General features: G+C 48.5%; 1 protein-coding gene and 2 pseudogenes across 2 annotated transcripts in view; 1 reads left to right on the top strand and 2 right to left on the bottom strand.

The window, feature by feature from the left end:
• The window catches only part of spz3 (Spaetzle domain-containing protein 3), an 85,729-nt gene that overhangs the window by 48,060 nt on the left and 14,493 nt on the right, over window positions 1–23,176 (top strand). The gene's annotated exons all lie outside the window — the stretch shown is intronic.
• Window positions 12,961–13,848, bottom strand: LOC146202180 (uncharacterized; annotated as a pseudogene).
• On the bottom strand, window positions 14,060–19,856 carry LOC146202179 (uncharacterized; annotated as a pseudogene).

Raw genomic sequence — 23,176 nt, 5'->3', positions numbered from 1 at the left:
CACTTAGTGTTCCCGGCCAAGGACGCCTTTCTATCGCCAGCAATACCGTGAGAATATCAGCCTTCAAACACGCAGCAATGAGTCGTTTGCAATTCCGTGGCGTTTCCCTTTGGAAGATAAGACGCTGAGAACACGTTCCTTCCCTAGAACCAAACAAGAGCCTGCAAATTTTTGACTTCCGTTCCTGTTTAAGAGAAGGAGCTGTGGAAACCATTTTGTCTGCAGCTGCTCGGATGGAGTACTGTCGGGAAAAACACTTGGAGGAACCACAGCAGAGTGCGCCCATTTTGGAGTACTACGAAAAAACCTGCACAGCAGGGCATTTTATAAACACGCAATAAATGGGTGCACAGTATAGCTCCTTTCCAACTGTACCTAGAAGCTATAAACATGATGACGTAATTCGCGGTGGAAGGCGAGGCAGCATACAGAATTCGATAACAGTGTGAAGAAAAAAACAAAACGTATAATATCAAAAGAATAATGATATTTCTCAGTGCATTTGATGCAATATTGACGGAAGTGATATTAGCGAGTAAGAAGTATGGTGCGAGGTGTTCAATTATAAATGTCATCGTTGTACAAAGCCTTTGCCTTTGAGCTAGATGGTACGTGGATGTACAAGTGGCCATTGCGATCGTACTCGCGGGGGCACAGAAACAGCTATTATATTGCTTATTTCTCAAATGGAGTCTGTATCAGATTTCGTAACCATGAGCAAAGCATATTCATACTTGACGGACGCGCGTATGGGTGCATTTTTCCAGGGGTTTCTGAGGCATATAAATTTCAAAAGGGTACCCTTCCAGTCATCCGTCGCTGAACTCGTACCTGCACGTATGCATACATGCAGGAACGTGCTTGGGAACAGCTTGTATGTTTGGTTCGTTTATTCGTAATATTAGACGGAAGTAGCTGGTTCTGCGGTCAATAAGTTTGCGCGGTTTGAGTTTGACCAGCTGCGTCCTGTGCTCGTCGAGACTTCCAATGTATACCTCCGCGATGTCATGTGAGCTCTGACCTACACAAGGGTGTTTTGATTAAAGCAGATTAGGGTTACTTGATGAGTCTAATTCGCACATCGAGGTTCAGGGCGAATGTGAGGGCTTGCAATTCTTCAGCGATTACGACTTCAGGGGAAAAATAATGTCCCAAACTGTATCTACCTCCGTTAAGTGGTAGATTAGTGAATCTCAAATGCGTAAAAAAAGCATCGAGTCCTTTTTTTTTCTTTTTTTTGTATTCACTCAACAATACTAGAAAGACGTGGTTTCATTCAGGGGAACGGTATACGAGACTTATCAGCTTAGAGCGTGTGGAGCCGATATATTATAGGTGTAAATTTTTATTGTTGTTCAGTATATTCGCGTGCCAATAAAGAAACCACGGGCGTGTATTTTTAATTATTCTAAGCTTTCGTATTGTTGAATCATTCATATCTTTCTGCGAGAAATGAATAAGCAATCGACCTGTTGAAGACCAACGATGTTCGCTTTACAGCACCCTCGCGCTGCTTATAACAAAGTGTGATATGTACTGTCTGAGTGGTGACGCGGTCAACGTATCTTTATAACTACTGCATTCAGAAAGAATTATGAGCTCCGAACTTTCTCAGGATTTCAGGGGTATGAGTCGTACGCGATAAGGATGGGCCGGGATAAGCCATCTGTAAGAGGGATGTCTGACCAGCGGAAAAGCAGAAAGAAGAGGAAAGCGGAGACGTCGCGCGCCGAAAACAATGAAGTTGTGAAGACGACAAAGAGGACGAAGCTCGAGCTGCCGCTGTGAACGCTGACCTTCGTAGCTGCTACGTAAGATATATTGCTGTGCGAACCATCTAGGCCGCTTCATTACACTTGGGACCTCTAGGTTGGGATTAGGCGACACCTCCACCAAGTGTAATGAAGTGGTTTAGATGGTTCGCACAACAGTATATTTATCGTTTCAGTGATGATTTTGTGTCGTCTTCGAATTGGACGTACGCACTTGACGCACAATTTGTTACTGATAAAAGAGTAAAAACCTCTATGCGAAAATTGCGGACGTGAGCTCACCGTGAACCACATTTTGATCTCGTGCACAAAACTTGAAGACTTAAGAAAAAAAAAAAAAAACATTTTACTCCATTCTGCAATGAACACATCCCATTACACCCCTGCTTACTATTAGGAGACAACCCACTCGTTGAAATTTCATCCGTTTTTAGCTTTCTTAAAAAACTAGGGATCCTAAATAAGCCGTAATTTTCTAAACGCTTTCGCTTTCACTCATAAAATAAGCTCAGCAACCTTGTATTTGGCGCATGATGGCTTTAGTTGCCTTTGTGCCAAAAAACTCAACACAGCACAACACACTCCACGTTCGTGGGATTCTTAAAAGCTATTTGCGGTCTTATTCTAATGCAACAGATCCGTGCGGGTGACTGGTCTTTGTGAGTATTCGAGCCAAATCTAAACGCTTTGCGTGCATCCTGTATTTTATAAATATATTTTTAAAAATTGCCCCAGGTACCTCTCGCAACCGATTAGGGCGAGACTTTATTGTGCGTTCTTATCCACTCTTTCCCGTTGACAACAGCTCTTTCTGGGCACATCCAAGTGACGCACGTAGCACAGAGTACGATGAGGGTACCTTGAGACATGACTTTTTTTTTTCTTTTTTTTTTTTTTTCCTAGCCCGTCGGCGTGTGTAGAGTCGTTGAGTTCAGGGGGAGAGGCGGAACAGCATTTTTGATCGCCGTCATCTTCAACGTTAATGAAACTAGATTACAACGTTTTGCGCTGCGGAGAAGACTAATATGGAATGCCAATTGTTCGCGCGGTTTTTTTTTTTTTTTTTTTTTCGTAAGCAGCTGTTTATGGTCCCTTTAACGAGCCCTTGGCGGTTTCTGCGACCTGTGCTCTTCCAGGCTTTCCCGGGAGAGGGGACGGCGTAATTGCTGTTTTCTCCTTGTATGCGCGCGGGCAAACGGCGCATCATGATAGCAGGTCATTGCGGCTGCAGAACTTCGTACTTTGTCCTCAGCCAGGTCCTCGCGTTGTTTTTCGGGCCGCTAGTTTTTGCGCAGTTCATGTCGAGACTCGCGTCCGAAATCAGAATCAGTGGTCGCCGCATGGTCGCATATAATCCTTCCTTTCTGCTCTCGAAATCGTCACTCTATATAATACTCATTATTTACCTCTCCTCCTTTCCCATTACGCAGTATTTGACAGAGCAGATGATTATTGGTTTCTATGATATAAACCTATTTCACTCGTGCTTTCTCGTCCACATCTACATTCGCGCACTACGGCTATGCGACGAAAGCTTCGTCTTGTTGTTCATGCATAATGTTTTTTGGCTTGAAGACGTCGTTATATGCAAGCATCGATATATAGAGCCACGCTGCATGCGTTGTCATGCGACTACTTTATGTGCGGAGGAGTCGGTTCGAGAGCTGGAAATGACTTTTGCAATTCCCGGTAAAAACCGTTATCGCGACACGCCACAGCAGTCGCCCAGTCCACTTGTGGACATGCTACTGCATTGCTGCTTCCCAGAACCAGGGTGTCGAACAAGTCGGCTCCGGAGACACATTCCGTTCCGGTTGGAACCAGTTTGACCCTGCCTGAACCGGTTCAAACGGGCTAAAAGAAAACAACAACTTAACAGGGACACTTTCAGGGACCCTGGGCTTTGTAAGCGGTCTCGTCCATCTGAGGGGCATTGGAATGAAGACTCCATTTACCCTTTTCTCTCTTTTTTTTTTAACTTCCTGTATTGCTTCTTGCAACTAGATTCTTCCTGCCGACTAACCGGACTTTCTTTCTTTCAGTTTCTTCTGCTGCAGTTCACCGATTGTACAATTAATGTCATTCCTTCCTCTGTTTTCTTTTTCTTAGGACCTATTAGCGGGATCCTTCGGTCCACTTGACCTCGTCAGTCTCCTTGCTTTTCAAGGTTTTTGTTACGACCTCCCTATTCACCGCGCAACCCCAGGTTACTCATTACTTACGTTTTCTCTAACTAGAGCACTTTTAGTCTTCAATGCCACCTTTCTAGACTGTGTGAAGTATTCGCATCAGTGATTGTGGATAAAGCGCATTATTTTTTTCGACACCGTAGTTGTACGGCTGAAATGGTAGCGCATCAAATAAAGCTCGTGAATAAATGCTTCTACTAGTGATTCTACTCAGTTCTTTGCTTCACTCAGTCTTCAGATTTGAACGTCGCAGCGTCACTCCTTGCATAGTGCAAGTTTTCAAGGGAAATAAAACAAGCAGACATCGCTGAGGACAAAAACAATGCAGGCAAAAGGGAAAATGGACTTATGGAATCGTCTTTGGGCTAAGTTCAGATACAATCACCATCAGCGTTGGCTAATCATTCTGAAGTCTCGGTCAACCAAATTGCACCTGCTGGCGTCGCATCGCATACGGTTGCTATGTGCACCTGCCATGCGATTCATTGAGACGTCGAACAATTGGAAAATAAAATGATTCGTTTTTTTTTTTTAGTTGTACATGATTATATATTTATTATCTAAATATATGTAACCCAACTTACGAGTTATGCATGCTATTATTTCACTGCCTAGGAAGCTAGGCTTTCGAACGGGGCAACTTTCTTCATGAGTGGCGCCATTGCGCAATGCAGCGGTCAACCATGTTTGGGATGAAACGATAGCCCGACACCAGAGATTGGTGCTATGCATGTGGCAGTATATTTTTCTTTGCTCTTGTCACCTTTTTGCAATAGACGATGTTTGTGGTGTGCAGTGGCGCTTTGGAAATAAGCGAGAAGAGCCCTTTACAAGCAGCGATAAAAAATTACAAGTGTTCAACGCTGCTGAACCAAATATTGAGCGAAAGCATAAACTGCGGGTGACCAAGCGTTCTTCTTCTTCTCTTTTTCTTCTTCCTCAGCCCACATATAAAGCCCCGCTTTAACCAAGCCGTATAATCGTGCCTTAGTGGCCTATACGGGTAATGTGAATGCCTAGGGTCTTAGCAGGCTGATTATGGCATAACCGTCCCATGTGAAACGAGAGCCCGAAGTTGGAAGCTCCTGCCGACCGCTTGAGTTGGTAGCCTAGCTCTCACCCTTACGTCACGTGGGATGTGACGTCACAGCGTCACGTGGCTAAAACGTGGCTACCGGCCGCGCTACGCTGAAGGCTCGAAACCTAGAGTAGTATTGCTTTCGCGATAAAAAAAAATAATAATGAAGGTAAGTTGCCAGCAAAAGTGGGTTGGAACCGTACCGCGAACCGGTTCTGAACGATCCCTCCGATGTGTTCCGGTTCCGGTTCAGTTCCCATATGGCGAAAAACCGGGTTCGGTTCCGGTTTCAGTACTACACCCTACACAGAATGCACATGTGATAAGTGGCAGTATTTAATATTCTTGCTGGTTTCTAATACCGCCGAGGCGGATTTAAAATATTGAGAAAGTCATACCAAGACGTGAGAGAACACACAGAGAACGATGCGAGAAAAAAAATAATGAAGAGATGGCTCTACTTCTTAATGTGCACCATACGATGTGCAGTTCCCCAAATTTTTCTGTGTACTTCCGAATCAAGCTCTCCTCTTCATATATACGCTTTTTTTTTCCAGTCCACTCAGTTCGTTGCCAGCCCTTGTTCTGGGTGATGTCAGCGTACATTAAACAACCCCTTCAGAACATTAAACGAACCGCGCCACACCAAACCACGTACAGCACAGCACACAACACCGCAATAAGCACGAGGAAGAAAATGGTTGCGGAACCTGTGATTCATCCGAAATCATCCAACAAGAGGGACGGTATGACCTCACGAAGCGCACGTTCACACACACACACACACACACACACACACACACACACACACACACACACACACACACACACACACACACACACACACACACACACACACACACACACACACACACACACACACACACACACACACACACACACACACACACACACACACACACACACACACACACACACACACACACACACACACACACACACACACACACACACACACACACACACACACACACACACACACACACACACACACACACACACACACACACACACACACACACACACACACACACACACACACACACACACACACACACACACACACACACACACACACACACACACACACACACACACACACACACACACACACACACACACGCACGCACGCACGCACGCACGCACGCACGCACGCACACACACGCACGCACGCACGCACGCACGCGCACACACACACACACACACACACGCACGCGCGCACACACACACACACACACACACACACACACACACACACACACACACACACACACACACACACACACACACACACACACACACACACACACACACACACACACACACACACACACACACACACACACACACACACACGCGCGCGCGCGCGCGCGCGCGCACACAGGAAACAGTATATGTCCGCTCCATAACTATATGAAGGATCATCAAAAACACCAACTCGCCCAACAAATGCATATGTCCGCTGCTGGTACGTTGAGCCGCGAAAAGACTTCCACGTGACACACGAGCAAACAAAAAATGAAAACGTTTACGCTGCTGAACCGAATGTGGATGGAGCGAAAGCATTAGCTGCGGATGATAGAGCGTTCTTCGTCCTCTTCGTCTTCTTCTCCGTCTTCGTCTAGTTCTTCTTCGTCGTCTTCCTCATCATCTTCTTCTCGTAGCTACGCCTCTTCACGACGTAGCTGCGGCCACCCGAAGTTTTGAAAACCTACCGCAGTGAAGCTTTCGCTACAAAAGCTTTCTGCATGGAACATCATTCTTGCACAAAAAATACCCACGCCCACTGAGAGGTGCATGTTTGATTAGTAAATCCGAGACGATTCTCGTCGTGGCCAAAAGTGACACGGTCGCATGTGCTGCATTTTATAGCGGCATTTTATAGCGGCATTTTATAGCGGCATTTTATAGCGACATAGAACATGTCCTCTGTGTGTTTGTGTGTGTGTGTGTTCGTGCGTGCGTGCGTGTCGAAGATTAGCAACTGTAGATGAAATGACCCGACAAGAAGCCAAACCCGGAATATTTTTCTAAGGCTGCGACACACATATCAATATTCTACGGTGCTTGACACCTTTCGGAAATGTGACATATGTCCGTTTCCTGCACTGAACTAATGTTAGAACATTGAGGAAATTTAACATTGCACCCCCTCCCCTTCACTTGTCCCCTGCTATGTGGGTGGTTCGACTTTAAAAGGCTCTGGGCACATGTAACTACAGAAAGTGATGGCGCGTCCCCTACGCAGCGTGTACCACCCATGCAGCTTCACCAGGCGCCCACTGTTGAAGGCAGACGGGCGAGTGGGCGGGACGGGCGAGGAGACAAGGAAACACGTGATGTCACAGCTCCCGATTTTTAGTAGCTTCAGGCACCCCCGCCAGGTGCAGCAGTTCAAGAAAAAAAAAAATACGAGGAATAAAAAAAAAGCGCTTTCTGCCGACTTTGTGCAAGAAACGATACGATTTTCGTTGTCGGAACTCCAGCTTTCATTTCAGTACAGAACTAGGTTCCGAATATTTGTTGCAGTAGACCTTTAAAGCTGCAGTATCCCACAACTCTTTGCATTGTCATCAATTTAAGTTCAACCATTTTTGTTAGCCTCCTGGTCTGCTCCATAGGTAAGAACCGGTAATATACAGCTGTCTTACTTTCCTCTTGAGGGATACTTGTAAGCTGCCGTTCATGGCCAGATAGTGACTGTCAAATGCACTCCACCACATTCTTATTCTTCTGTTTAGCTCACACTTATGGTCTGGATCTGCCATCACGACCTGCCCTATGTAAATGTATTCCTTAACCTCTTCCAGCACCTCGCTACCTGTTGTAACAGCTGTTTGTGTCCGAAGCTATTCAGCATTATTTCAGACTTTGCATATTACTTTCAAACTCACCGTTAAGATTGGCCTGTTTTACATACCATTGATCATGCTTTGCAATTCATTCCTTGAGTTACAACGCAATGTCATCAGGGAATTGCAAATTACTAAGGCATCCTACATTAATTCTTGTCCCCAACTCTTCACATATAAGTCTGAACACATTCTGTCAACAAGCGGTGAATAGCACTGGAAATATGTCTCCCTGAATAGCGCCTTTCCTTATTGGGATTTTATTATTTGCTTTATAAACGTCTATCGTACACCTCTTTAATAGCCCTTCTACACCTTAGTTCCGCAATGACTGCTGATGTTCAAAATAAATTAAATGCTCTATGAAGGCCATAAAAGGGGCTGGTTATGATTTGCACATTTCTTTATCACGCGATTGATAGTGTGAGTATAATCAGTTGTCAAGTAGCCCTTACAAAAATATGCCTTGTTCTTTCGTTAATTGAATTCTAAGGTTTTCCTGATTCTATTAGCTATTACCTTAGTAAATGCCTTCTAGGTAACGAACAGTAAGCTGGCCGGTCTGTAAATTTTCAAGTATTTGACGTCCCCTTTCGCTACCCTTTCAAGATGATGTTAGCGTTGCTCCAAGATTTCGATATCCTCAAGGTCATGAGAAATTGCGTGCAGAGACCGGATAGTTTTTCTAGGGGCATCTCTCCACCGCCGTTGTATGAAACTTGCCGATAACGAATGCGACGTCTTTCTGTGCTAGCATTTGAATTGCCGATGTGTTCGCCGAATTAAGTTAAGTAGGAGTTGACTTCACCGCGGTGCACCACACAGGACTGTGGCCGCAACCATGGCGTCATGTGTTGCGACGCTACATTTCAAGCGAAGAAAAGGTTGCTTGAAGGGAGGAAACCAACGCCACTTAGCTAACGAAGAGTTCTTTGGCAGGATCGGACGACGCACGGCAGCATGTGGGCGAGGCCAGGGGGAATCTAAAAATTCGGCAGCGATGACGTCATTACGAGTTTTTCTGCACTACTCTAGTGCATTGAGGAGAAGACAACTTTTATACCGCGATTACATCGTCACTTTTAATTGCTGACGCAAAACCAATTCATATGCTTTACCCACGAACTTAATGCATTTGAATTGTTGTGTCTCCTCCAAATGTCAAGAAACCTCTTCAGCTGCCCTTTAAAGAGCAGCTGCATCACTTTTCGAGAATTTCGGGATATTCAAGGATTCAAATCTACATAGGCCGTAGGTAATGCATATAAAATGTTTTTGCTCTAGCATTTAAACTGATGGTGTATGCGATGATTAAAACTCGAGCTTCTCCTCACAGCACAAAAGTTCTGCGGAGAAGTTCGGTGATGACGTCACGGATGGTACCATTTCTGATGTGCGTTGCCTTCGTCCACGTACTGCTGCGCATTTTCTGACGGTGCTAATCGACATTTCTAGGGCTTTGTTTTCGGCAGCCTCGTTTTTATTTCTTCAAACCAAGCCAGTCTATGCAGAAAACGTACAGGTACCGTCAATGACGTCATCGTGCGTCGCTGTGCAGTGCAGTGAAGCCTGATAGCTGTCACGGTGTTAATCGCTAATTGCGCCATTGTTTCAAATGCTACCGCCAAGATATTTCGCATGCTTTAAGTGCAAGCTATAATCATTCAATTGCTCGAAACTCATCGAAATCTCAAACCGATGCACCTTCCCTTTAAGGCCTTATTTACTTCGTTCTTTGTTACCAGTGGAACGTCTGACGGCTCTACTCTATTGCCACTCTCATTATTGCCCTGATTACTTAGATCAGTGTAGAACTACTCAGCTACTTTGACTGCCTTATCCATATTGGTAATGACATTTCTTGCATTGTCTTTTAGTACGTACGTCCGATTTTTACTATCATATTGTTTCTTTTTCTTTTTACACGTCTGATTTTTTACTAAGGGAAATTCTCTACGACGTGTAAACGTTAACCAGGTATTCCCCAAAACCCCCTGATTTCCCACTGGAAGAGCTGAGTGAGTGAGTGAGTGAGTGAGTGAGTGAGTGAGTGAGTGAGTGAGTGAGTGAGTGAGTGAGTGAGTGAGTGAGTGAGTGAGTGAGTGAGTGAGTGAAAACTTTATTTAATGTCCTACAGCGTTTAACGCGACCGAGCCTAGGTCTCCCACGTGGGAACGTCGAGATCTTGTCTTTTCGCCACCTGAAGGGCCTGCTGGACGGCCCAGAGTTGGTCGTTGAGGCTGGAGCTGCGCATAGCGGCGTACAACCTCAACGAGAGGGTTTCGGAATTAACACCTGTCAGTTGTGCCTTGCTGCCAGTGTGTTTAAATGTGGCTATATATTTCTGGCAGACCCTGCACGTGTTGGTGTTATATATTTCGGCGTGTAAATCTTGTTATATACTGCGGCGGGTTCGGGTATGCGTTTTGCAGTTGGCGCCAGGCGACTGCCTGAGCTCTGCATAGTTTGCTGCTAGGTGGAGGGAAGATCCAGCGGGGCAGACATAAGGCTTTGGTTATGTCATTGAAACTCGTTGCCTCTTTCTCCCCCCTTCTTCGCCATGGCTCTCTCCGCCACGGTTTGTGAGACCTCGCTCAACAGAGTGAGCGATTTCATTGAGGTTGGCGAGATGCGGTGAGACTTCCCCCGTGTGTGCGGGAAACCAAATAGCGCGACCTTGTTGTCCGGTGAGCGTTTCAAGTTCATTCGGAAGGCTTCCACGGATATTCTCTCCTTCGCGTAATTCTTAATGGCCGTGCGCGAGTCGCTGAAAACGACTCCGCAATCGTGATCAGGTATGGCAAGTGCGATGGCTAATTCTTCAGCCACTTCGGTGTGTCGGGATTTCACGCTGGCGGAGTGGAAAAGCGTTCCGGCAGTGTCGACGACCGCGATAGCGTAATTTCGATTGTCTTGGCACTATAGGCAGCGTCTTGTGTATGAGCTTATTGACCGTATCGCCGTTTACGTCGTGGGATTCGATGATCATGTCTAGGACATCGATTTTTTTTTTTTTTTTCACGATGGGGATGATTCCACCGTTATTCGTGTTTAACCTGATTTCTTCATATTCTGTCTTCTGCTTGGATCCATATGGTGGTCGTCTTTTATGCGTGGGGCGGTACAGTATATGACCTCCGACGTCTTGGGCGAGCAGCAGAGCCCCGTGTTTCTCAGGTATTTTTCCACATCTATAGTTTCCTGCAGCGAAGGTTTGAGAATGCTGGCCGTCGATGTCACGGTTGACCCAGATCGTGATGATGTTGGCGTAGATTGTATGATGGACGTTAAGACGTTTTCGAGCGCAAGGCTAATCATTACCAGGTTGAAGAGCATTGCCGAAATGACCGATCCTCGTGTGGTGCCGGCGCTTCTAAGTGTTTGCTCCTCACACCTGATGTCTCCCTCTACGAGGAGGGCCCTTCTGTCGGTGAGAAAGGAAGAGCTGAGCAAGGAAGAGCTACTTATGGGACAGGAGGTGTAAGAGCTGATGCCGCCATCTGCTGTCACGTGATTTTGGTTGGTCTACAAGATTGATCGCGCTTGTGGCGGATGGATTTGAAGTGTCGCACAGCTGTCGCTGTCAGTTCTTCACCTCTTGAAGGGTGAACGATATAGTCTGCTAACCACACATTCGTGCGAGGCGTCGTGGGCAACTATGAAGGCCCTTCACTGTCGCTATTACAGAGTACCCTTTTATAATTTGGCGACGCCGGGCTGATAATTATCTTTGTACCTTATAGTTTGCCATTTCCACAAAGTTTCCTTCATTTTGCGTCGTTTAATGTGCAGACCATTTCTGCTGCTCCAGCGCTCTTTGCCTTATATTTGTTGAACATTGTTCGTCGAAAAAAAAAAAGATAGGGGTTTGCATAATTTTCCCTGAGAAAATGCCTCGCCGAGCGAGCGGCCATCGCGCGTCTAAAGCGCCCCTAAAATCCCCTGCTGTCTTACTTCCGAGGTTCATGAACGCACGCTAAGAATGACAGTATTAGCAACAACCGGAAAAAGTTTGGCCTGGATACACTGCGCAACATAAACAAAGATGGCCGTCTGATCTGGCTTCGGGACGGCGCTTTCGCTTGGTGCTGTGCTTCGCGGTTTCTAGGTTTTGGTGCGGACTTCACGGCGCTTTGTCGAAGGCGAGAGCGTTGTAGCGGCCAGCCACCTCTGTCTTGTCGAACTGAAGAGCCACGCTGATGACCACGACGAAATCAACTCTTGCGCGTAAAGTTCCGGACGGCAGAGTGAGCAGCACCACATTGCTTTCGCGATAAAATCCTCTTCGGAGAGCGGAACCGCTGGGAGGCCACTGGATTTTCTGAAAGGCACGAATCCACGTGTGCAACATGTAGCCGCTGCTGCAGGCAAGTCGCTCTGCTATTTTCGCGAAACTCAATGCGCTTAGGTAAACGTTCACTTCAGGCTTTTCTCAACCGCTTGATCGATGGAACGCTGCGTTTCTCTACAACTTTCTATTTGCTTCATCATTAGAAGCCTGGAATGACGGCCTGAGAAACGGCGAACTGGCTACGTTTGATGTGTATGTACAGCCCCTTTCTCAGATTCGATCCGAACAAGACGATTAGGAGTGCATCTAAAAGGAAGCAAGCGGTATAAGGGAGAGGGGATTTGGATTTTGAGAAAAGAAGTAAAAAGTAATCCTGGAAATACTACCAGGTGCATGCGATGCACTATTTATACCTCTGTCCCCGTAATCAGGCTCCATTACGTCGGTCCAGTTCTGCGCGCATCTTTGTTTTGACATAGGCCATGCGGAGCGACGGACTGTTCATCCGCTCGAGCGTATACTGCGATGTTATTATACTCATGGCTGACTTGTCATGGGCAAGTATCATTTACAGCAATGTAAAAATAGCTGAGGATACTGAAAGCTCTAGAGTGTTGGGTGGGCGTTCCCGTGCTGTCGTGCCAAGAGGCCGAGAAAGAGAGAGCCAGGCAACCACGCCACTCCAGAACCAAACACAAACTGATTTATTACAACCCCCCCTGGCTGCGCTTCAGCTTAGAGGGCTCCATTATTAAGTTCATAGGTGGCGACCCCAACATCTCCTCCCCTCAGTCACAAGTTCAAGCGGTCCGGTGGTGCTACACGGAGGCCGGGTAAGCACAACACCATCACCAGGACGTGAAGGTCCCACTATAACAGGCGGCGGATCAGGTGCTGCTGCCTCTTGAGTTAGAGGATGAGGCTGGAGAAGTGCGGGATCTGCTGCCCTCATCACAAAGGAAACAAGGTGTCGACGATTCCGCTGCAGAATCGTTCCTTGCTCCGTTTCGACGACGAAGGACCTTGGACGCTGTGCCTTGCTCAGAACTATAGCACGCAACTGGTCGGGTCGAACCCAGACCTGCTCACCGGACTGAAGTGATGGCAGATCCCTGACGCGATGATGTCGGTTGAAGTCCTTCGCAGTTCTTTTGTTGCAAGAATCATCTCTGAGGGCTATACCTCCTCCCTTTCGGGCCAGTGTGGACGAAGTTTTTCATCCGGCTTTGGGACTCGAGTTCTCAGTTGCCTTCCCATTAGGAGCTGGGCCGGGCTGAAGCCACTCACACCTGATGTAACCCTATAGCTGAGAAGGGCCAAGTGAGGATCTTTTGCCTTAAGGAAGATGTCTTTCACAGTCCGGATCATTCGCTCTGCCTCTCCGTTAGACTGTGGGTAATGAGGGCTACTGGTGATGTGGTCGAAACCATAAGATGCAGCAAATGCGGCAAATTCGCGTGAAGAAAATGGCCGACCGTTGTCTGACTTAACCTGTTGCGGTATCCCATGACGGGCGAACAGACTTTTGAGCACCTCAATGACCACTGGAGCTGTTGTACTTTTCAGTGTCACTACCTCTGGGAACCGGGAGTAGTAAGTCCACTACCATCAAGAAGGTTTGAGAATTGTGATGAAAGAGGTCCATGCCCAGAACTTCCCAGGGACGACCAGGGAGGTTTGTAGGAGGAAGGAGTGGTTCCGCTGATTCACTCGAGTAAGGGCGCACCTTTCACAGCTGGTCACGAGGGATGTTATCTCCGGTGTTATGCCAGGCCGCCACAAAGATTTACGATGGAGGGCCTTGGTGCGACCGATGCCCTGATGTCCTTCACGCAGAAGCGTCAAGACTGCTGGCCTCATTGCTGCGGGGAACAAGAGGCGAGTGCATTTGAGAAGAAGACCATCACAAACAGAAAGTTCATCCTTCACTGATTTATACTCTGACTTCTTTGGCCAGCCGTGCTGGCAGAAAGAGATAAGCGTGGTGCATTCTCCATCACAACTTTGGGCATTCCTGATATCCTGCATGTTCACAGGAAGCACATCTGGAGCAGAAGCCACAACTTCGGTAGCAAAAAGTTCCACTGTGTCTACTGGATGCACTTTGGGAGGGATGTGAGACAATGCATCCGCTGTAACCAACAATTTTCTGGCCACGTACATGACCTGAAACTGGTAAGGCATTGTCTTAAGCCTGATTCTTTGCACCCTCGGAGGAAGCACGTCAAGCCCCATTTTGCCAAACAATGACACGAGTGCAAGGTGATCAGTTTCTGCGGTAAAGGTGATGCCTCTGATGAACTCGTCGAACTTCTGGATGGCCCACGCTGTAGCCAAGGCCTCTTTTTCTCTTTGACTGTACCTTTGTTCTGTGGTCGTCATTGCCCTTGAGGCAAAGGCTACTGGCCTCCGCTCACCAGTCGGTTTTTGCTTGTAGCAGGACTGCTCCGAGTCCAAAAGAGCTGGGGCGTCAGCAGAGACTGTTGTGGCATACGATGGGTGGTACTTGGCCAGACAGCGTTCGGACGTCATAAGTTCCTTGACTTTTTTTAATGAAGCTCCCTGTTCATACTGCCAAGTCCAACTAGCATTCTTGTTGAGAAGGGTGCGTCTCGGAGCAGTGATTTCCGAAATAAGAGGCAAGAACCTGGCAAGATGATTTACCATCCCGAGTAAACGTCTTACACCTGCAACGTCTGTGGGAGGTGGCATTGCATATACTGCATCGATCTTGCCCATGGGTCTGGCTTGATGTCTTGTGCTGAGACTACGACACCTAGGAAGGAGACTTCGGAGACCCCAAAACAAGACTTGTCTTTGTTTAAGGTGACGCCTGCAGTTGCAAGGCGAGTCAACACTTGCTCAAGTCTGGTCGTGTCCCTGCTTGGTACGTCCAAAAACAAGAATATCGTCAATCTTGACAACACCCTCCTGACCTTCAAGGATCCTGGCCATTTGCTTTTGAAAATACTGCGGAGCGGAAGTGATGCCGAAGGGCAGTCGGCAAAAACAATAGCGACCAAAAGGTGTGATGAAAGTTGTCAATTCTTGCGAGTCGAAAGCCTGCAGTTGCATCCAGCTTCGAAAAAACGGCTGCGTCACCGATAAGCCCAACAACTTGTTCAACAGATAGGCAAAATGTGTCTTTCCCTAAGAACCACTTTGTTTAGTCGAGTCAGATCCACACACAACGACACTTTCCATTCTTTTTTGGTACTGCAACCAGTCCGGCGCACCGCGGAGTTGGTTTATCAATACGGCGAATGACGCCGTCGCTTTCGAGTTTTTAAAGTTCTTGCTGAACAACATCACGCAGCGGGATTGGTATCCGTCGAGGTGCACTGAGTGAGAACGGCGCAACATCTTGTTTCAAGTGATTGGTGTACTCATCTCTGAGCGTGCCGAGGCCACGGAACAGTTCAGCATGAAGCGTTGGCTCAGGAGTGTTGACGTACCCATAAATTTAACAACTTCAAGAGCTTGGATGGCTGGTGGACCCAGTAAAGGTACTGAAAGTACCTCAATGACGTAAAGACGCTGGGAGCTGGTCTTCCCTTGCCAAGATAGCTGTGCCAAATACGAACCTCGTACACGCAGAGGTTGGTCACCGGGCCTGTCAAAATAGCGTCCACCTTGGCGAGCTCAGCCGGGACACCGGGGAAGTCACTTGAAACTGCGGAAACATCATCTCCTGAGTCTACTTTGAACTAAGTTGTGTGGTTGTCGACTGTGACATCCACATACTTGTCTTTAGCTGGCGACTCGAGAGCGTGCATTTGGTAGCATTGAGCTTGGCCTGCCTCGACTTCCTGGAGCGGCAAACTTCAGCAAAATGACCTTTCTTACCGCAGCAGTTGCAGATAGAGCTCTTTGCCGGGCACTCTGAGCATGCATGATATGTGCGGTTACAGAAGAAACAGACCGGAATGCCACGAATGCCCACGATAGCGTTCCGACTTCACGTGTTGAGCGCGTTCTGGCGTCGACCGGCTGTCGCGAAACCTTTTGAGTCGCAGCATCAATGTTGACCATGCCTTACGAGGTAACCTGTGCGAGTGAGCGTTCCTTGTCCGCGTCCTCGGACTGACGAGCTTGCGTCCAAGCTTCTTTGAGAGTTAGCTTCGGGGAACAGCAAAGCTTATCGGAGAGACGCGGGTCGAGCAATCCAACGACAAACCTGTCGCGGACCAAGCATTCTTCCACCGCCCAACGTTTGACTAACTTGAACAGTTCGGCGTAAAATGCGTCGACACTCTCACCAGGTTGTTGAACGCGCTTGTGCAAGCGAGACGACTCATAGAGCTCATTACAGGGATGCACGAAGTGCCCGGAGAAGCGTTTGACAACTGCGTTGTAAGAGGTTAACGCGGCAGCATCGAGTGAAAAAGTGTCTAGCAGCGAGCGAGCTTCCGGGTCCATACAGTACAGAAGTGTACGTACTTCATGTCTTGCAGAGCGTTCCGTAGTCCGGAGACAGCGGCATACTCCTCGAAGCGAGGCTTCCATGAAGACCAACTTGCGGCTGCAGAGTGAGGCCTAGCCACTGGGCCTGCTTGGCGCTTTCGTTCGGGAGCATCTTTTTGCCGTTTACGGTCGTTGAGAGCTGCTTTAAGACGAGTTTTTCATGCTGTGGTCACTTCTGACGTCGTGTTGTGTGGGCGTTCCCGTGCTGTCGTGCCGAGAGGCCGAGAGAGAGAGCCAGGCAACCACGCCGCTCCAGAACCAAACACAAACTGATTTATTACAACCCCCCCCTGGCTGCGCTTCAGCTTAGAGGGCGCCACTATTAAGTTCATGATAGGTCATGATAAGTTCAAAATGAGCGTGATAGCTACTGCTACCACCCCGTTTGAAAGGGGACGCTCCTATATTCTATCCATCCATACATCCATCCATCCAGGTGGCGACCCCAACATAGGGCACGACCACTTGTCAGTCAGTGGCGGCGCGCCTAGCAAAATTCTTGATCACGACACAATCCTGACAATAAACTAATTGATTACAAGGTAAGTTGACGATTACCGATATGGAAGAAGTCCCAAGTGAAAGGGTTTGAACAAACGACGCTCTCAATTTATTTTCCAGCGCTGTTCTTTTTTCCATGATTCTTCTCCGGGGCACTTCGTATGCTTCCATCACGGCGAATAGATGACAACAGGAGGACTTTTCAGAGAGAAGGCACACAATATGGAACGCATCGAAACTATACTGAGACGTTCGCTGTCAGTAGTCGAGAACAGAATATGCTGGATCTGAATCGGCGGTTTCTGCATGGAGCAGGGCGCTAGGCGACGTGCAATGCTATGAAGCCGCTAATGAGCATGCTAGGCGCCATCACTGACGGTGGAACCGATGCAGCTCTTCATTCCAAAAGTGACATACGAGTCACGACTGTTTCGGCGGCGGCGAGAAGAGCCTTCAGAGCTGTACCTTTTTAAGTGCCGAGTATAGGCGCGCAGCCTGCACTGCATCCTTACCATTCAGAGTAATTCTTCACTACCGTATGTTGGTTTCGTGTATGGCAAAACGTGCGAGACTGGCCGCGTTTCCTGTGGGGTCATGGACCGCCCGCCAGCGCTTCACAGGCGTCTTCAGAACTTCTCCAATCGTGTTGGATGCCGCCAGCGTTTCGCGGAATACTGCGGAAGTGAAGAAAGTGAAACCGGAACGCTAAGCACGTCTTCACGGCGTCACCACGATATAACAGGCGAATAGCTTCACAATAATGTCGATTCCGTGTGCGCCAGCTACGGGTGCTTAATCGTCGACGGGTACTAAGCAGGCATTTCTGCGCTTCGCCGGTGTCTGTGGACTTCTACTCGCATGCGTGATCAGGGCGCGCTAAGGGTGTTCCGCGCCGGCTTCCCGTAAAACGGTATCACTGCCGCAAAGTGCTGTGTAATAAAATGCAGGTGCTCCCGCTTTGGCACTCTCCTCAGCCTCCTGGAAATGGAAATGAGCGAAATGAGTCATAAAGAAGCAAAGGCGCTTGGCACACGGCCCCGCTCCTCGCGCACTACTTTTCGGTGGGCTGGTGAGAATCTTCCGCGCGCCTTGCGACACCCGAATCGTGCGCTGGCATTATCCGTCCGAGTTTTATGGCTCGCGAGCGCAGCCAGGAAGGGTGCAGCGGCGGCAGACCGCGTGGCGAGGCGGGAGCCGGCCCTCGCCCCCGACGAGCGGGGCGAAAAAGAGAAGAGATAGCGCGGGGCATCTCATTAGCCCCGTGTAGCTGGGGGGCGGACGAGGTCAGCTCGGGGCGCATGCCCTCCGCGGGTCGCGCTTTCTCACGACCTCTGAACGCTCGACGGACATTCCATTCGTAGCCGGCCGTTGCGGTGTCCACTGTGGCATCCTCGCCTCCGATGCGCCTCACTTGAAGACCGTGAAAAAACACCGCCACTGCCCATTGGCTGCCCCCATGCGAGCCGAGCGCCGTTTCTGTATCGTTCATTGCCCCGCGCTCTTCCTGGAGGAGGCGCGCCCCTCCCACGCGCAGTTGCGCCCGCGGCTGAGGCCCTTCGTCGGAAGCCCCCGGCCGACATCGCACCGAACGAACATAACCTTGTGCTTTTTTGCGTATTCGCGTCGCAATGGGTATCCCTTTTCACATATGCGACCGCGAATGTATTGTTCTTAACGCAAAAAATGAGAGCATACAATAAGGGCTTTTCTAAACACTCACCCGATTACTTTTCCGGCGGAATTCCCTCCATCGTTTCCGTTCGCTCCTTTTCTCTCTGCATTTTTGGTTCCTTCGTACGATCGTATAAGCTGCTGCTGCAGCTAGACAAATGCTAACGTTTGACATATGAGCAGGAGAATAAAAGGCTTATGTTTTAATTACGTAAATCTTGTTTTCCTAGCGGTAATTTGTAGCCTTTGCGGCCACGTCGTATCCATCATGTTTGCGGTCTTGGGCTGATAATTGACGGCAGGTTCTGATGGGCTCCTTGCGATAGTAGCCGGAAGGCTTATTAGCAGTCATAAGAGGCTGTGGCGAGTCCCGCTAAACATTTCTAAGCCGTGGCTTCAGCCTGCTTTAAGAACTGAAATGATAATAAAATCCTTAATGAATGCATGGCATAAGCAGGTGGTGCGAAGAAAAAAGAAAGCGGCGCTTTAAGCGAGCTGTCTGCACTGAAATTATGATTTGCTGGTAATGAATTAAGGGGGCCTCACTGTTATATATTTTTGTTGCGTAATGGGATGGCCAAACCGCGATGACCATCTATCACAGGGTCCTTCCTCCCTTGCGTATACCAAACCGCCATGTTACCGAAAGCGCCTCTTAGGCGTCAGACAAGGCGGAGAACGAGGGCTTTGCAGTCGGGATCATAAACCCAGAAAAAGAGGCCCAACGCAATTCGCGACCTATCTTGCTGCGTACCCGAGCCGAGCACGACACTTGAATGTCCATAAGCAACGCTGGAAGCAAGCGGCGATACGAGGAATGTCCTTACGTTTCTCCTTTCAGCTACCCATGTTTACGTTCTCCCTCTTGCAATCGCTCTCTGTGCTCGCGCTTTCGTGTCGTTGGCTTTTATTTTGGGCGCCGGCGGTTAGTCGGAGTGAGTGCGGTCAGGCTCCCTCGCCGCCATTCACCGCCTTCTCGGCTGAACGGTGCCTCTGCTGGTCCGATCGGCCGGGCATTCCACGTTGGTCACGACCGATCGCTGCCGAGGCGCGCGGCACTTCCGTCCATCAGGAACGCTGCTGCGCGCGCGCTCCGAGGAGGCCTCGATAATCATCCGAGTGGCCGGCCGCTGAGAGAGGAGGGAAAACCTCTTTGAGAGGCCTCCCTCCCTCCCCGCTTCCCCTATTTTACTCCCATTCTTCTACGGGCCTTTCTTGCCACTCGAACAGCGTGGAATTTTTTGTTAACTCCTGTTTGACGAAGAGGGGCCCGCGACCCGCGGCCGCCGCGGCGCTCGTTCGCAGCGCGTCACTGCGCGGACGGCGCATCTCTCGTTCGGCGGCTCGGCCGGACGCATAAAGAAAACGGTGTCTGAGACGACGCGAGGACTGGCGCGTTTATGGGCTTCGGGAGGACGCGTCTGGGGCAGGTGCCGCTCTGGCCGCGTCGAGTGTGGTCTCGCGTGCCATGAAAACACCGCTGGGGCCCCGCTCGAGCCCGCGACCCATTGTGTGGCCGAGAGAGACGTCTTTATCGATTCTTCGCGGCGGGGTTTCACGCGGGACTGGCGAATGCTGCCACTGCTGCGTTCAACAGGCGCGTCATTTCCACCACGTTGGTGGTCGCGTTACGCCGCCGATAGCGCCGGGAGCCGATATTGGTGTCCCGTCCAACGAGATCTTTCCAGTTAGTTCTTCCCTCAGCCGTCGAGAGTGCACTTGTTGCCCCATCCGCGATGTCAAGGGATGCGCGGGCCAACCGTTGGCGGATGACAGCGGCGCGGGGAGGCGATGCTGACCCGCTGTCAGTTGCAGACTTCGCGTCGCCTTGGAGGAGAGAGAGAGCTTCGTTATCTTGGAACACAGCTAGATCTTTTAAATCGACGAAGAGAGAGAGATTGAAACATGGAGAAAGGAGAGGAGAAACCAACGGCACGATTTTACCTAGTGCCGAAGTTTCACAACGTTTCCGCAGAAGCATTGTTTACCACAGACAAACTAGGAAGACCAATTGTTTCTAACAATAATACGCCCACAGAAAACCTCTCAATATTCCTAAATTACCACCTAGCAGACCTCCCGACCCAGCTTCCTTCGTTTGTGCAGGGCACTCCTCACTTTCTCAGAATAATTGAGCTTATTTAAAACACAACTAATCTTGCAGATGACTGTATACTTGTCACACTTGACGTCACGGTACTCTACACTAATATTCCTATCAATGAAGGTATCGGCGCCCTCTCTCAAGTATTAATCAACCACCCCAATCCGCATGCCTCTGAAGTTTACCTGTCGCTCCTTAAACTAGTCCTAACTTTAAATTATTTCGAGTTCGATTCATCCTATTATTTGCAGATATTTGGAACCAGCATGGGTACTCCATTAGCGCCAACTTACGCGAATATATTCATGGGAGTTCTAGAGTCCAATATACTAAATTCATTTCCGGGAAAACCACTTATATACCTTCGCTATATTGACGATATTTTCATGATATGGCAGCATGGATCAGAATCACTCCAGTCGTTCGTCTCACATCTTAATAATCATCACACTAGCATTAAATTCATTTGTCAGTCGTCGCAATTAAAAGTCGACTTTCTCGACACCACGGTGTCAGTGGAAAATCAAAAACTTAAAACTTCTTTGTACAGAAAGCCAACGGATAAGCAACAATGCATAGATTTTACGAGTCATCATCCGAGACATTATAAGCAAGCAATGTTTGTAGGACAGGCGACACGGCTTAGAAGAGTATGTAGGGATGATAATGCCCAAACTAACTACATTAATTGAAAGCAACACTAATTCAGAGGAATTATCCCGGTAACTCCCTTGATGTGGCCCTCGAAAAAGCAAGCACTTTAAATCGTAACGATGTGCGTACGAAACAACCAAAGGCCACCACTGAACGCCAGCCTTCTTTTTAACTAAATACTCCAATGCCCTTCCAAACATAAATAATATTCTGCGGAAATACCACTCCATGCTAAAATGTAATGAACGCATCAAGAAAATATACCTACCTACTTTCTTCTCAGCCACCCTCCCCCTCCACATTCCTTGACCTACTTTCATCCCACCCACTGTCCCCCTCCCCAGCTTTCCTTCTTCGGAAGCAAAAGCATATTTAAACCCCTACCAGTGATGATGGCTCCGCCCAGAGAAAGACATGTCCATCACTTGTCGAAACGTTGGCTGGACCTGCGAACTGAAGCTTCCCCCTCTACCCTTGTTTAGTGCTCTTTCATACAGCGGCACTGGTGAAATTCAGCACGAACACAGACATTCACGCAGAACGCGACTTGTGCCAGGTGCAGAGATTGATACAGGAATTTTTTCATCGCAATGGGAAGACAAAAAGATAGAATGCGCAGAACAGCGATAGACTGCGCCAACAAGCGTCGGCCAACAATGTTGCCTTGATGAGTCGTTCACTAAGCCTGCACCTCCTGCTTGTTTTTCCTTTTGTTCCGGCGAGGGTGCATGGTTGGGTACAGTGTCGCAAGAATGCGGTCGCCAGTGCTGCTAATCTCTTGAAAGATTTCGTTTTTACACTGGCTGTCCATTCGGAGCCTCAGCGTTGCACATGGAGCCAGTCCTGGCAGTCGCACTTGCACAGATCGCAAACTCTTGTTAACGCGCTTGAGGAGTTCAAACGACGGCTTAACGCACCCAAACAGGGGACTTACTTTTGCTTAGATTCGGGCCGTTCCTGAATTAGTATATAAGGAACCCTCCCCTGGGGTGGAGAACGAGACGACCGCTTGTTCCGCACCCCCTCCATTAAATCCATATCTGCTGCGTGGGTGCTCCTTGCAATGAATGAGACCTGTAACTGTCGTCTACTTTCCATATCCTTCTATAAGAAAAAGCAGCTGGCTCGCTTCGCGATAACTTCGCGATAGCTTCATATTGTCTTCAGGTGAAAAGCACGAAGTTGCAGCATGTTTGCACGCTTTGCACGATGATGCCTTTGAAAGGCATCTTAAATTTTCTTGGAGAGGGTTTGCGTTTGTTGCAGTCTTTTAATGTCCTCAGCTTTCTGTGGTTTCAGCTCATACGTTGTCAGGCTGAATGAAACGCGCACGCCAGCTTTGAACAAAACCAAGGAGGAGGAGGAGGAAGAAGTTGAGGAGGAAAGGCAGGGAGAACAAAACCAAATATTTTGCTTCTTTAGGCTGCAGTCAGGGCCGCATTAAGAAAAAAAAAAAATGGAGGCCCTGAGCTACAGCGCATGCACCAGCCCCCGCTTCTGGCGGTGCCTCCCCGCTTCCACATAATACTTCCGCAATATACCCCATTTCATTTTAACTCCACCGAACTAGAAAAAAAAA

This window comes from Amblyomma maculatum, chromosome 1 (assembly GCF_055883805.1).
Source record: "Amblyomma maculatum isolate TAMU_Amacu chromosome 1, ASM5588380v1, whole genome shotgun sequence".
NCBI classification, from domain to species: domain Eukaryota; kingdom Metazoa; phylum Arthropoda; class Arachnida; order Ixodida; family Ixodidae; genus Amblyomma; species Amblyomma maculatum.
Note: the sequence above shows the minus strand (reverse complement) of the source record. Positions and strands in the feature narration are given on the sequence as shown.